Source organism: Globicephala melas, chromosome 2 (assembly GCF_963455315.2).
Source record: "Globicephala melas chromosome 2, mGloMel1.2, whole genome shotgun sequence".
NCBI classification, from domain to species: Eukaryota; Metazoa; Chordata; class Mammalia; order Artiodactyla; family Delphinidae; genus Globicephala; species Globicephala melas.
This window is the reverse complement of record NC_083315.2, coordinates 144451220-144467406: the sequence shown is the minus strand read 5'-3', so window position 1 is coordinate 144467406 and position 16187 is coordinate 144451220. Positions and strand designations below refer to the sequence as shown.

Genomic DNA, 16187 nt, shown 5'->3' with positions numbered 1-16187 from the left:
AGACCTGCCTCTTACCTGCCTTGGAATGTGCATGTGTCCACTGTGTCTGAGATGTCACCCCTGCCATAGCCCTGTACCTCGACCCCTGTCTTCTTCACAGTGCAGACCACGGCCAGGCAGAGTGTTAGGAATATCTTGGTGCTTGTGTTTATTGTCTATCTTCCACTCAGAATGCAAGTTCACAGGGGAGAGATGCTTGATCTCGTTTGTCCATGATGGTATTTCCAGCACCCAGGGCCTGGCACAGAGTAGGTGCTTAATAAATGTCTGTTGAAGGAACAAATGCATGAGGTCCTACAGTACTAAGTGCTGTGAGGTCAGCGCTATCACCATCCCCACTTTGCAGATGAGGAAACTGAGGCTCTGGGACATGGAAGGGCCACTGTGGAGCTGGGATCTCCATCAGGCAGCCTGGCATCAGCACCGTGGCTCGGACCCACCCTGCCCTAGGCTGCCTCCTGGCTCCGGAGCTCCTGGTCTGAGATGCAGCCTAGGGCCTGGAGCATTCTGCCCCCTCAGCCACCCAGCTCCTCCCACCCCCAGGGCCTAGGGGCCCCCCCGCTGGGGGTCCCACGCCCACTGCCATGAAGCCTTTTTCTCAGGCTCACAAGCACCCCAGCGCAGCTCCCTTTCCTGAGAACCTCTGTCATAAAGAAGGCGAGGCCCTGATCTGGCCTGTCTCTCCACCCCAGGCCTTCCTCACCCAAGGGAACCTTGGTTACAAAGATGAGGGTCACGCCTTGCATTTGTATTAGACACCTTTCCTCTGGGGAGCTCCTGGCTGAGGGGAGGCTAATTAGCTGTGCTCTGGGAAGAGTAAGAGCTGACGTCCCAGCCCAGGCACTGGCTAACTAGGCACGGGGCTGGCCCTCTGGGGAGCAGTGGGTGTACCAGCCTCATGGCACGTCCCCTACATTTCCCTGTGCTGCAAGAACTCTTCACAAGGGTCCCTTCTGTCTTAATAATAAAAGCTATCTTTTATTGAGTGCTTACTATATGCCGAGGGCTTGCTAGTCCCCTCCTGTCTACTGAATATACCCACCTGTGCCAAGTACTGGGGGCGATTGTGAAATGACAACACCATTGACACCATTGACAGATGGATGACAGAATCCCCAGGACAGGATGAGCCACTGAGCCGGTGGTTCTATAAACGTAGTCCCAGCAGCAGCACCTGGGAACGTGTTAGAGAGGAAATGCAAATTTTCTGACTTTGGGTGTGGGACCCAGCAATCTGGGTCTGAACCAACTGGGCACCAGGATTCAGGTGCACACAAAAGTTTGAGAACCACTGGCAGAGGCAAATCCCCTGCTGTTGGGTCAGTGTCCACTGTGGCAAAGGGCCACCTGAGCCGCCTATAAAAGGCGCTGGGGGTGAGCAAGGCCACATCTTCAAAAGCAGCAAGGGGAAGGAAGCCCTTCTCTGAGGAGGGACGGCCGAGGGTGCGGACATTGCGCCATCACCGGGACCCCGACCCCGGCCCACCGTGCTGTTCGGCGGACTGGCCACTGGAGGGCAGTGCGACCACGTCCATCGCGTCCCTGCCCGGCTGCAGGCGGAGGCCTACCCGGGAGACAGCTGGGGCGGCTTCAGCCAGGAGACAAGAAAATAGAAAGGGATCGCGGCCCAGGCTGCGGCCTCGGCCCACGGGCCCCAGACGTTCTTAGAGGCCGAACGGACCCCGCCGGCGCGCATCCGCGGCCCGGTATCTCCGAGGGGGCCTCCCTGCCTCGCTCCTCCAAGGCCCGGTCTGCTGCCTGGAAGGCTGGGAGTTTGGCTCGCCTGGGGCCTGGAAGGTTCGGAGGTCCCGGGAGTGCAGGACGCGCAGGGGAGGAGATGCCGTCAAGCCGCCGAGGGCAGAGCGCCAGGGGCAGGGCTTTGACCGCCTCCCCAGAGGCAAAGGGCAGCCTCCCGCGTGACCCCCTCCGAAGTGCAAAACAAGGCGGCCATCTTGGCGGCGCCTTAACCCTCTCGTGGCCGGGGCCGCGGCCCAGCCAGGCCTGGGCAGGCTTGCGGTTGGAAGCTGCGATGCCACGGGGACGGCGAAGAATTTCCAAGAACTTGAAGAAAATCCTGGATCCTGGCAACTCCCTCGGGGGCGTTTGGAAACCCCATCCCGTTAGCATTAGGAGCCCGAGCGCCTTTGTAAGTGAATTGGACTTGTTCCAGTCACTCCCTGTTTTCTTCTTGCCCCGTATTCCAAAAGAGAAAGCCAGAGGCCGCAAACAGGCAGCAAACGGCGCTCCTGGTGGCCATCAGGTGTTTGGGGCTAGCAGAGCGTCTGCAGCCCAGACGAGCGTGGATCCAAGTGTCGTATCTTGTTGCTTACAGCATAGAGGGCAGCTTCTTCACAGCCAGGCCAAGGACTGGCAGCCTGGAGCTGACTCCAAGTGGCCGCCTCCTTTCAGCCCCTCTCCACCGTGAGGACTTTAGCTGCCGTTCTGAATGCCATCTGAGGAACCATAAGCCCTCCAGGCCCCACCATGCCTGTGGTCTCATATCTGATGTGGCTCACACATTGATACTGTCTCTCTGTCATTTGGGTACTTTTCAGCTTCTAGAATACACTTTCTTAATATCATCAGCCCTTCGAGGTGCAGCTTGAATATCAGCTTCACCGGGGAGCCTTCCTCCAGTTCCACACCCTTCGTTTCCAGCAGAGCCCGTCATTTCCCTCCCTGCCCACTGGAAGCTCCCTTGGTCTCTGCTGTAGGATGTCCTGTTTTCCTCTCTGCATCCCCCGCCACTGAATCGTGGGCACCGTGAAGGTAGGGACTGTGTGACGGTGGTCTGTGGCGTCCCCCTTAGTGCCTCGCACATGTAGGTCATTCAGGAAAGGGTTGCCGCAGGAGCGTCATGAAATTATTGAATGGGTTTTGGTGTTGTAAACAGATTTCCCAAACACTTTGAACCTTGAGCAAAGGAACATGTAATGGTGTTTTCTTAAGCCCTGTAATGGAGTCCTTTTGTGTGTTTAATTGCTTTGTTATTTTTGCTGGAAACGTCAGGGTGCCATGGGAACAAAAAACATGGGTCCTAGCTTGACCAAGAGGACTAACCACTGAGCCCCAAGTGTTCTCATTGCTTCCTCTGTGTGGCCTTGGGGTCGGAGCCTGTGACATGGGATGGCAGGCAGCAGGGCAGGCCCCAAGGACCAGCAAAGGAAGGTCTATGTCTCTGGCTGGGCTTGAGGTCATGATTTCAGGCTGAGATCTCAGGATGAAGCAGAAAAGAAAGCGCCTTGAGAGTCTCGGAGAAGGTGGAAGCTAAAGGAAGAATCCTTTCTTTTTCCTTTTAAAAGAAAAAGCCAAAAGTGCCTCATGAAGGACTGCAGAAAACCCCTTTCATGCCTCACCCACAGATGATTTGCTGAACGCTCATTAAGGGGAAAACAAAGAGGTGGTTTTGTTTATTTATTTAAGAGGAAAAATAAATGAGCTGTGACAAAACAATTTGAAACCAGGCCCCTCCGAGACCTGGGCTTTCACTTCCTTGATGGGAAGTAAAACAGAGAATCGAATCCCCCTCCAAATAAAAGTGAAGTTAATAATCAGACAGCTCAGCCCTGGCCACATCCTGTGTCAGCTCCCTCCCTCCCTTGGCTCACTGTTTATAGCTGCGGAGCCCAGAGTCGACTTAACTCTTTCCTCCCCATCCCTCTCCATCCCGGGGAAGCCCAGCCCTGCTCTGAGGCCGGCGGGCTCCTCATACCCTCTGGTGCAGGCCTCGCCTCTGCAAGGCTGGCTCTCCCCATTCCGCACAGGGCGGCCAGCCTGCCTCTCGGCCTCTGGCTGATGAGTTTAAGGAGCCCAGCTTAGATTTGAGTGCTGTCTTCTCCTTGTCCTGCACAAAACCCAAAGTGGGTACAGGAGGGCTGCACTGGGTACCTGCTTACCTCTCCACTGCTCCAGGGAAACACTAGCTAAACCCACTCCCACTCCAGACGCAGGGCCTGTGCTCCAGGCAGCCTCCACAGCCTGGTGGTGTCCTTGAACTGAGTTCTGAGGGAAAGAAGCACAGACCTTTGGGGCTCTGGGCCTGTGCTGAGAGCAGTACTATGTATGTCTCTGAGCAGCTTTCTGAGAACTTTATGCTCTCTTCAAATGCCTTCCCATATTGTAACCAGCCATTGTTATTGTTGGAAGCAGTGATCCTAGAGAGTCATTGTTATCCTCTTTTTTAAAAAATTTATTTATTCCTGGCTGTGTGGGGTCTTAGTAACTGCGCGCACGCTTTCTCTTGTGGCGAGCGGGGGCTACTCTTCGCTGCAGTGCACGGGCTTCTCATTGGGGTGGCTTCTCTTGTTGCGGAGCACGGGCTCTAGGCGCTCAGGCTCAGTAGTTGTGGCTCGCAGGCTCAGTAGTTGTGGTGCATGGGCTTAGTTGCTCCGTGGCATGTGGGATCTTCCTGGACCAGGGCTTGAACTTGTGTCCCCTGCATTGGCAGGCAGATTCTTAACCACTGCGCCACCAGGGAAGCCCTGTTATCCTCTTTTTACAGAGCAGGAAACTGAGGCACAGAGGGTTAAGTACCTTGCCCATTATTGCAGAGCTGGGATTTGAACCCAGGCATTGTAGCTCCAAAGGTCTTGCAACAGAGACTGCTCTCTTCTGTGGAGCCAGGGGGCTTTCCGAGAGCTTAGAATAATCCTGTGAATGCATTTCAAAGATCCCAAACCCTAAGGACCTTTCGAGAACTTTCGAACTTTGTCTTGGGCTCTCCTCCTTTCTGTTTCTTTCTGGGGTGAAGGCACAGAGAACATGGGGTGGGGTCCAGTGGACAGTGGAATGAGAGAATGTGGAGCAACTTAGGATGGGACAGACCTTTCATTCACTTGGCAGGAGGTTCTAGAGCAAGGATCCAAAGGCTTGGCGTGGCCGTTCTCTCGGCCACCGGTCTACTTTCTGCCTTTACTGCCTCCCTCATCCCTGCCAGCCCTGTAGCCTGTGGGTCCCTCACCTGGTCACAAACGCCCTCTTCTGGCTGAAGCTGGTCTTGCAGGAAGCCACTCACCAGTTGCCTGGGGCAAGTGGCAGAGACTTCTGAACTGGCGGCGTGGGCCATCTGCCTCTCTGGGATGCCTCCCTCTGCATGCCCTGGCTACTGAGGTTTGTCTTGGAAGCCATCTGTTGCCAGGTCGTCTTTGGTGGGTCCCTCGGATCCCTGGAGGGTGTGTTGTGCTGCCCCCTGGTGTCTGGAGGCTGTCCTGCCCGCTCAGCTGCTTAGAGCTCCGGAAGCTCCCTGTCGGGGTGCTGCTGAGCAGGCCTGCTGTCTGTCTGTCTGTGCGCCCCAGACCCCTGGCCCCCATCTTTGGGAGTGAGCTGATCTGCGGAAGATCTGCTTTCTTAGGATGCATTTCTCCATTCAGAGCCATAGCCCAGACTGGGCAGAGCCTATTCCTCCTTTTCAGACTCATTCTTCATCTAGAGAGAAAACTCTGGGGGCTTCACTCCTGTTCTTCTCAGAGCAGGGGTGGCGCCTCTGGGGAGGGAAGGGCACAGCAGTGGCTTCTTTGTGATACCCAAAGGGGCCGACACTCAGCAGGTTGCCTGGCCCAGAGAGGTCTCAGAGAACGCGTGCTTTGACTCCTATTGAATTTAGATGTTTAGGTGAAGCATCTGCATATCAAACAGCGCCCAAGCTGGGGTGGCTCCACCGCGGTCAGACATTTGCCAAACACGCCTCAAGTCAGACCCAGCCTTTATCAGTGCTTACAGTGCTAGGGCACTTTAGGACCATTAATCTCATTTACCCCACGCTCTGGGAAATGGGGTACATGTGATTCTCCCCACTTTACCAGATGAAGAAAGTGAGGTTAGAATACCTGCCCACTCTGTTATAGTGGCTGTCTGCTAGAAAAAAAAAAAGTTCATTGTGGTTTAAAATACATTGAAACCAATTAAATAATTTTCACTGAGTTCAAAAGCAGTGCAAATGGACAGCAGTCCCTCTGAATGTTTTTTCTCGGCCTGGGAGGCCCTGAGGGGCAGGATGGCATTCTTGGTCCTCAGCGTGTGCAAGGAGGAGGCTTTGGGGCACTTTCCCGATCCCGGAGTGGTGGTCTCCCTGTCTGTTCTCCAGCCCTTCCCAGCTCCTGGCAGGTCTCCCCACAGCCTTACCTCTTGTCCAAGAGCACATGTCCTTGGGAAGTAAATATCGTGTTGCAAGAACCAATAAGAGGAGAATCCCTGAGTTAACATTGTTTTTTCAGCTTTTATGAACTTAAAACATTATGCAAAATTTCAAACATATACAGAAGGTGACATACCCGTCACCAACATCACCAACTCTGGCCAAGTTTGTCCATTTACATCACCATCTGCCTCCCCACGTCCCATATAATTTTAAAGTAAGTCCAGTGTATCAGGTCATATCACTTCATCTATCAGTATTTCAGTAAAAAAAACCCCAAAAACTCATTACACTTACCCACATTGTTCTTATTTCACCTAAAAATTAATAATACCACCTAAATATTACTAAGATTCATTTGCTGTTCACATTTCCAGAACATTTTTTGAACTCTTTGCCTTTCTACTTAAAGAAAAAAAAATTGGCCCTGAAATAAGAATTTCTCAGTATTTGGTCGTCCTTACAATAGCTCCTAAAGGGACCGATTTCTGAATCTGGGCAAGAATGGCCAGTTACCGATTCTCTGAGGCCAGCGATCGTTTTTAAGCTCACCCCGCTACAGCCCTCCGCTTGGCCGGGGCCGTGCACATAGTGGGGGCCACGTCAGTGTGAGCGGAGTCTCACGTAAGGATGAACACAGGGAGGGTGGGGATGCAGCACGTTGCGCTAATGCGGAAGGACTGGAGAGCAGCCCCCTGTGTCCTCCCACCCACGGTCTGAGTGGCTGTCCTTGGCTCTCCGTGCAGTGGTCCACCCGCCAGCTGCCTGGGCCTCCTAGGGGACCCTCTTCTCTCTCTTGCTTGGGATACTTGACTCTTTTCCAGTGACTCCGTGGAGCCCCACTTTGTGGGGCCTCCAGCCGTCTTGGTATTGCCAATTTGCTGCTTAACGTACAGCAGCAGTTGACAGGGTGGTTCACGGAGTGGGCTGCTCACTCGTGCCAAGTGCTTTGCTCATCTGTCCTCACGGCAGCCCCAGGAGGTGGGTATTGCTGTCACTGCCATTTCACAACACACAAGACTAGCAGAGGGCAGGTACGTGCCTTGCTGGCCTAGGAAGGGGCAGTGCTAGGATTTGAAGGGGGTCACTCTGAACATCGGGTGCTCTCCACTGCAGCACATTGGTTGTCAAACTTTAAGATTCGTTTAGCAAAATGCCAGGCAACTTGGCCTAGGACCAGGCACTTACCCTCTTGAGGACAAATCTCGACAAGTTAGGATCTGCAGTCACCATGCACTTTTCCCTGCAATATTCCCATCTTCCAGAACAGATAGAGCATCACTTATTATTATACACGCCCTTATTATTAGGAGATTAGCTCAGTTGAATGGAATACATTTTAGGTCACACAGCCTCTAATTTCTTGCTTTGTCTTTTTTTATGGTTAAATAATAGCTTGAGTCATAGGTTACATGACGGTGACAGGTTTGAAGGTTAGGAGGGATGGGAAGAAACTGGGTTGCGTATCTAAGGCCACAACCTAGATATTATCCCTTCTGTACATTTTGTCACATATCTCAGTTGTTGATACTTGGAAAAATGTGACTTTCGGAACGTACAGAATCAGGGGCAAGTACCTGAGAATTCTCGGAGGGAGAAGGGCTGGTGTGGGCAGTTTTCTCTACCTCAGTCAGTCAGAGTTCAGCCCGTGTGGCTTCCCTAGGCTGAACTTTGGAGGAGCCGTCTCAGGTGGCCTGGTGAGGCTCGACCCCTGTCCACGAGGAGCCTCCCTCACCCACCGCGGACAGCCTGGGGGCTAAACTATATTAATTCACTCGCATTTTATTTTTTATTATTTTTTTGCGGTACGCGGGCCTCTCACCGTTGTGGCCTCTCCCGTTGCGGAGCACAGGCTCCGGACACACAGGCTCAGCGGCTATGGCTCATGGGCCCAGCCGCTCCGCGGCATGTGGGATCCTCCCGGACCGGGGCACGAACCCGTGTCCCCTGAATCGGCAGGTGGACTCTCAACCACTGTGCCACCAGGGAAGCCCCTTCCTTTACTTCTTGATTTTGCCTTGGTTTGTTTCAGCTTTCTCCCAACTCCTGCTGCCCTAGAGAAATGGAAGAGTAGGTAGAGGTGGGAAATGGAAAAACCAAAGCAGACACAGAGGAGAGAGGCAATGGCGGACTCAAAGAAGAAAGAGAAGCAGCAGAAGGCAGAATCAAGAGGCCAGACAGACAAAAGGAGAGGAACCAGTGTCTTCTGTAAGTGTTCATGGGGGTTTATGGACACTAAGCAGTAAAGGCAAACTTCCAGAAGTTGTTTGCCCACCATGGCAATGAGAAGACTGTGGCTATCATTAGGTCCCCTTCAGAATGTCTGGAGGTGAATTTAAATCGTCAACATTGTTTCCAAAAGTTGCATTTGCTGGGACTCCTCTAGTTTTGCCTAGAGTTGGGTATACCAGTCTTCCATGAACCCCTGCTGTTCCAGGAACCGTGTGTCTGTGGATTGGGTTAGCCCTGGTCCTCAGAGAGCTGCCTGGAAGATGCAAAGCTGATGACCCAGCTCCATCACACCTACCGCTTCTGCTCAGATTCTCCAGGGAGCCCTCCAGAGGCAGCGTGATAGAAGCCACCAGGTTCTGCAGCAAACTAGACTGGTTTGGGGCCTTGCCCCAGGAAGATCAGCCCTCACTCTGCAAAAGACCAATGGTGGGGGTGAGTTGGGAGAATTGTAGGAAAAACAAGGGCAAGAAGGAAAGCTTGCTTTTCTGGGACTGTCCTTGCTCAGTGTTTGGAAGAGTCTGAAATCCACAAAAAGCAGTAAGGCTCACAACAGTCCTGACTGTGGCTGGTTGAGGGTCAGAGCAGTTGCTTTAAATTCATGGCTGCCTCTTTTCTCTCCTGGGTCTCTATTTTTTATTTTTTTTTCTGGTGTTGTTTGCTTTCACGTTCTTCTTTTTTTTCAGAGTATTCATATCTTCCCCACTCTTCTTTTTCATTCTCAATTCTCCTTCCCACCCCACTCTGCCTTCTTAGCATAATTTTTCTTTTCTTTTGGCTTTCCTTGTTCTACATCTGGATTCCCGGATGGTTTATTTTGTCTGTTTCCTGAAATTTCCCTCCTCTCCCATTTCTTATAGTTTGTTGTTGTTGTTGTTCCTTTTCCTTCGGCTTCAGTTCTGTCCACTAAAGCTTTCCTTGGGCCACACAGGCTTTTAATTCTTGTTCATCTGTTTAAGCAGTGCTGGCAAGAAGCAGGCCACAGCCGGCAGGCAGAGCCACGGTGGCAGAAGAGGACCCGGGCGTCTGAAGATTCTCCCCCAGCCCCGGGGTCCTTGGAAGAGGGGCTTCCTTCTGGAGAGTGGGCTGGGACAGTGCTGTTCTCCCTCTGTGCGGCTTGACGTTGTCTGCCAGGCCTGGGCTGAAGGTTGGGGGCAGATGGTGTTTCCTCCACGGTGTGTGGGCCTGGGCCCCATTGCTCAGGGAGGCGATGGAATCAGCCCTTCTCGGTGGACAGGTGGAGGACTCATCAGGTTCCACCCAGAAAGGCTGAGGCTCAGGGGAGGTGCCCCATGGGGAATGTATCACTTGCCAAGCTCTGTGCTGTAGGTGGGAGGCCTTGCAGCATGGGGGCTGCCTCTGGGGGAAGTCTGGGGATCCTTTTTGATCCTCGGTCTCTGGCCGAAGCCAGCCTGGGCATCTGGAGCTGTCTGCTGGGGAGACTGAGGCAGTTTTCCGGTGGAAGGTCCTTCCTTCCCAACAGCCCCCACCCCTGGCCAGTGGGCGTTTTGAGGGCCCAGGAAGAATGCAAGAAGAGGCTGGTAGCTGCGAGGTGTCTCAAAGGCTCCTGGCCACTGGGGGCGGCACAGACCCCATCTGCGGGAGGCCCTGAGGGTCAGGTCTGGTGCCGATAGAAGCAGGTGGTACTTCCTGACGGGTGCGGTGGCGGAGAAATCCTAGAAGTTGCAGCCACACCCCTCCTTGTCTGGCGTGGCGTGGGAGGCGGTGGGAGCAGCCTGGCCCTGCTGCCCAGCTGTCTGAGGCAAATCAACTGCAGTCCATCTGGCTGTCCTCCGCGGCCCAGGCTGGCTTCCCACCCGGGGCCGTCAATGCCATTGGGTGCTGGCTGAGTCCTTAGCGGGCCCAGCTGAGGGGCGGATGTGTCACTGCTCCGCCAGGGGCACACCTGCAGCTGAGTTGCACCCTGGGGTGGAGGGGCCCAAGAGCGCCAGGTGGATGCCCATTGGGCTGCGCTGCCTTTGCCCAGGCCCTGTGGTGATGGTGGCCACGTGCTTCTCTGGAAGCACCATCAAGTTCCCCTCGCCTTCTCCACACCCTGCCACCTTGCTGAGTCCCGTCCACTTCCTCCTCCTTCATCCACGCACAGCCTTTGGGGCCACTTTACAAAGGACTGTTGATTATATCAAAGCTTTGCTTATTTTATATTTTGCTTATATTTCCTTGTGTTTTCTAAGCCTCTAGTCCTAGAGTCCAACTCTTGGGTCTAGCACCCCTCAAGACCCTAGAACCAGAGCCCCAGGAGCCCCCAGGCCCTGATTCCTGGGCCCCGTAGAATTGGTTTATCTCTGGTTCCAGGCAGCGCCTCCCTCCTTCCCCACATAGAGGGCCAACCTAGACAGGAGGGATGATTAGGGGACAGATGATGGATTTTCTTCTAAGTGCTCCCTTCAATTCTAGAGGAGAGCTGGGGGCGAGGACCCGGCCTCTCTGATGTAGGATTAGGATCCGGCAGCCTCTTGCCCTTCCCAGCGGAGCCCAAAGCACGCGCTCCTTCAGTCTGCGGTCTCAGTGCCGCCTCGTTCCTGCCACCTCTCTCTGCCTTCCCCCTTCGCACGCACCACGCTGTATAAATATTTACACCCCCGGGCTGGCAGGAATCTTTCTCCAGCTGCTTCCCTGGTCTCTGGGAGAGCTTGTTCTCTTACTCAACAGCTGCAGCAGATCTGGTTGCCTTTGGTCAGACAAGGGCAGGCCCTGGTTTGGGGGCCCGCGGTCCCCCTCTGGGGTGGAGGGTGCAGTTTGCGGGAGAAACTCAACTCTAAAGAGGTCACGGGGTGATGGCGAAGACCCATGCTCTCCTCTGCTGGCTGCCTGTGCGGCGACCCTCCGAGAGTTGTCTGATGCCTGATCCGGCTGGGACGGTGGGTCCTGCTTCTGAAAGGGACAGCTCCTCAGGGTGGGGTCTGCGCCTCTCTGGGCTGGGTTTTGCTGCATAGGGCTGGAGGATACTTTCAAAGCCAGCTGGCTGGTGCTAGGACAAAATAGGAACTTAGTGTACCCGCGGGCACTTTACAGTTTACAAGTATGTGCTATACCCTCGATCCTCCCTGAAGCAGATCCCCCGGTTTAGAGCTGGAGAATCTTCATATTGGGCTTCTTCTCCCCAGCTCCTGCCCCGGGCCATCCTCCCTCCCACCAACCTACCCGGGGGCTGGGGAGTGGAGAGGATAGATGCCTCTTTCCCCACCTTCCTTGGCGACCCGGGAAGTGGGAGTTTGCCAAAGAATCAAGCTGCCATTTGTTGGGTTCCCACCGGCCTGGCACTGTGTGAGGTGCTTCCCCATATTCTCATGTAATTATTCAAGTCTTAAGCCCAGCAGATTTTTTAGCTTCCTTGTGTGTGTTTCCTCTTCCTGCCCTCAAGACAGCTGTGGCCGCGTAGCAGTGAGCTCCCAGACACAGGGCCCTGCCTTCTCTGGTGCTTTCGGGTTCCGTGGAACCTTCAGGGGCCAGCTGGTAGACACTAGTCTCACCTAACCTGCAGTGGGTGCAGGTCACCTGCTGCTGCCTCCTCTCCCGTGCCTCAGTTTCTCCCATGTCTGTGGGAGGTAATTAACCTGTGCTCCATAGCTAATTCTAAATGCAGTGCAGGGACAGGGTGGTGTCATTTAACTCCTTTTTCTGTGTGGGGGTGCTGTGACAGAAGAGAGTGTTCAGGTATCAGGTACTATGAGGCTTGTGTGTTTGGTGCTTGGGAAGCCTGAGGGGAAGGAAGACAGGGATAAAAAGGCCTGGATTTCACCAGGTAGTGGAGCCACTGGGGGTGCAAATGGGTGGGCGGGTCCTGATGGGGGCCCGGGACAGAGGCCCCAGTCTCTTCCTACACTCATACTTGTGCGAGAAAGTAGACACGTAGATTCAATCTGTCTCTCTCTCTGAGCTCAGACTCTTTCTGGGCCTGGGAGGAAGGCTGCTGTCAAAAAGTAAAAGGCCTGAAAAAAAAAAAAAAAAAAGTAAAAGGCCTGGCCCAGTGCTTGGTGCTCAGTGGGTAGAGGGCCATCCCAAGGTGAGGCAGGGGAGGGGTAGGCTGGGTCTGGCCTGCCAGGGAATGTATAGAGAGGAAGGTAGGAAACCACAGCTCAGAGACGTGCTGCTGGGAGATATTCCTGTTGCTGCCTGCCTCCCCACCCCCAAAAGGTAAAAGAAAACCCAAATAAAAGTCTGACCCGGCAGATATTAATACTCCAGAGCCAGGGCTGGTGTGCAAGCAGCCGCCCCCCGCTTCCCCCTTCTGTTTCTATAAGCGGCTGAAATAAATTTAGCGAAACAACCCCACCCGTCTGAGGGCCTAAGATTTCAGAACAGTGGGACTCTTTACCCTGAAAGCCCCTGTTTTTCAGAGCTGAGAGCTTTTTGTTTAAATTCCCTTTGAGAATGGAATGCTCTTGATCTAAAATAATTATTTTACAGCAGTCATCTATTCCTCATAGATAAATGCTTTGGCACAGTATGGCTTGCTAGAAAGCCGATCTACACATGCTGTACAGCTTAAAATAGTCAACTCTATGGGGCCACTGCCCGGTTGGACCCGTTTGGATATTTATTGTAACATTATTCTTTGCGATGTCTGTGTGTGTTCAGCTAGTCCCCTCTGTTGTCTGTCACAGGACGGTGGTTATTGCTGGCTAAGTTGCCAAAGCAGAGAATTACTTATTTAGGGCCTACTGTGTGCTAGGCACTGTGCCGGTCGAGTTGAGAGCAGAAAGAGCCTGCTCCTGGAGCAGACATGCTGGGGGGGAAGAGAGATGTCGAAAAGTAAAATGACTACAAAAAACTGGTAACTAATATCATACTTAATAGTGAAAGATCGAATGCTTTCCCTTAAGATTGGGGTCAAGGTGAGCGTGTCCAATCTCACCACACCTATTTAACATCATAGGGGAAGTCCTAGAGAGGGCAATATGGCAAGAAAAGAAATATAATGCATATGGTTGGAAAGGAAGAAGTCAAACCGTTCCTATTCACAGACAACATGATTTTCTATAGTAAAAAAATAAAAAAACAAAACAAAGCTCAAGGAATCTACCAAAAAACCTTCTTAAAACTAAAGTGACTTTTGTAAGATCACAGGATGCAAGGTCAATACACAAAAATCAACTGTATTTTTATAAACTAATAATGAGAAACTGAAAACTGAAATAAAAAATTAAAATACAGTTGGCCCGTGAACAACACTGGTTTGAACTGCACAGGTCCACTTATTTTTTTGCAGTAGTAAATACTACAGTACCACGTGATCCGAGGTTGGTTGACTCTGCAGATGCAGAAACATGGATATGAGGAACTGCTCATATTCCAGAGGGCCAACTATAAGTTATACGTGGATTTTTGACCGTGAGGAAGGTTGGTGCCCCTGGCCCCTGCATTGTTCAAGGCCCAACTCTAGTTCCAAAAAAAAAAGGGAAGTATTAGGTATAAATCTAACAAAACGTGTATAAGATCTGTGTGCTAAAAGCTACGAAGCGCTGATTAAAGAAATCAGAGAGGACCTAAATAAATAGACACATCATGTTCACGGATTAAAAGACACAATAGTAAAGAAGTAAATATGTACTTCTTCCTGAATTGATCTATGGACTTAATGCAATTCCAATAAAAACCCCAGTAGGATTTTTTTGTGGTTATAGACAAGCTGAATCTGAAATTTATATGAAAAGGCAAAAGAACTAGAATAGCTAAAACAATTTTGAACATTAAGAATAAAGTTGGAGGAATTATACCACCTGATTTTAAGACTTACTGTAAAATTATAATAATCAAGACAGTGTGGTATTGGCGAAGGAATGGACACACAGATCAACAGAAGAGAATAAAGAGACTCATACAAATATGGCCAACTGAATTTTGGATAGGTACAAAAGCAATTCAATAGAAAAATGGTACTCTTTTCAATAAACAGTGTTGGGATTAGACTTCCATAGGCAAAAAAAATTTAACTTCAACCTAAACCATGTTATATAAAAACTAACTCCAAATGAATCTAACATAAAACTATAGAAAATCTTAATGACCTAAGGTTAGGCAAGGAGTCCTTAGATGTGTCACCAAAAGCATGATGCATAAAAGATAAAACTGATAAGTTAGACCTCATCAAAATTTAAAAACTTTTGCTCTGTGAAAGATACTTTGTTCAGAGAACGAGAAGATAAGGATAAGACTGGAGAAAATATTTGCAAACCACTTATTCAACAAGAGCCTGTATCCAGAATATATAAAGAACTCTCAAAACTCAACACTAAGAAAACAAACAACCCAATTAAAAAGTGGGCAAAAGACTTGAACAGACATTTAACCAAAGAGGACATACAGGTGGCAAATAAGCACATGAAAAGAGTTGTTCAATATCATTACCTGTTAGACAAATGCAAATGAAAACCACAATGAGATACCACTACACACCTGTTAGAGTGGATAAAAGAAAAATTACTGACAATTAGAAGTGCTGCTAAGGATTCAGAGCAACTGGAGACTCTCATATATAGTTGTGGGAGATGCAAAATGGTATATCCACTCTCAAATAAGGTTTGGCAGTTTTAAAAAAAATAAACCTTAACATGCACTTAGCATATGACCGAGCAATCCCATTCCTACTTATTTAATAAGAACTTACGTTCACACAAAAATCTATACACAAGTGTTTACTGCAGCTCTGTTCACAATGGCCAAAAACAGGAACTAATCCAGTGACCCTTAACAGGTGAATAAACAAATGGTGGTATACCCATACAGTGAAATACTGTTCCTCAATTAAAAGGAATGAACTATTGATACATGCAACTGCATGGATAAATCTCAAAGGCATTATGCTCTGTGAAATCATGTAGACTGTATGAGTTCAGTTATACGGCATTCTGGAAAAGACAAAATGACAGTATAGGGAACAGATCAGTGGTTTGCCAGAGTAAGGGATGGGAGGGTCTGACCACAAAGGGAGAGTGTAAGGGAGTTGTTTTTTTTTTTTTTGGCGGGGGGTGGTGATAGAAGTGTTCTGTTTCCTGATTGAAGTGGTGGTTACATAAATCTATTCACATGTTTAAATTCATAGAACTGTACACCAAATAAAGGTCAATTTTACTGTTCGTTAAATAGTTTAAAAAAAACTCACAAATTGAAATAACTACTTTGAAGGAAATGAAGATTCCATGAAGACAGAAGAGAGAAGACAGATACCTTGCCTTGATGGGGGGAGGGGCGCCAAGAATGGTTGAGGAAGTGATGCTTGAGCTGGGTACTAAAGAATGATTTAGAATTTACTTGGGCCAAAGGAAGGTCAATCAGATAGAAGAAACAGGCATGTGTCAAGGCCCTGGGGCAGGAGGAAGGATGGTTCATTTTCATCTGAAACTGACTAGAGCACAAGGAGTACCTTGGAGGGGTGGGAGAGATGGTGGTGGGGAGGGGAAGGGGTATGAAAGTCAAGAGTGGAGCAGTAAAAGAGTCTGATTATTCTAGACTAAGGGTTTGGTTTTTATTCTAAAAGGGATGGGTAGCAAAGGGTTTTAGGCAATTGTAATACAATTTGTAATACAAGATCCAGGTTTTGAAAAAAAATTACTTGGGCTGCCGAAAAGAGGGGGTTTTGGGGGCACACAGGAATCTTGGAAAGAACATCTAAAATAGGGTTTCTCAGTCTTGGTACTATTGACATTTTGGGCCAGATAATTTTCTGTAGTGGTGAGGGGGTGTGGGGGCTTGGCCTCTGCATTGCACGACGTTTAGCAGCATCCCGGGTCTCTACCTTCTAGATGCCAATAGCACTGACCTTTTCTCCTCCAGTTGTGACAGCCAAAAATGTCTCTAGACG

General features: G+C 50.6%; 1 long non-coding RNA gene across 1 annotated transcript; it reads left to right on the top strand.

Annotated features, from left to right (window-relative positions):
- Window positions 1-2498: 2498 nt before the first annotated feature.
- On the top strand, window positions 2499-9101 carry LOC138842587 (uncharacterized). The gene is made up of 3 exons (XR_011377296.1): window positions 2499-2769; window positions 8166-8341; window positions 8571-9101. It is a non-coding gene; the product is annotated as an uncharacterized lncRNA (long non-coding RNA).
- Window positions 9102-16187: the final 7086 nt, after the last annotated feature.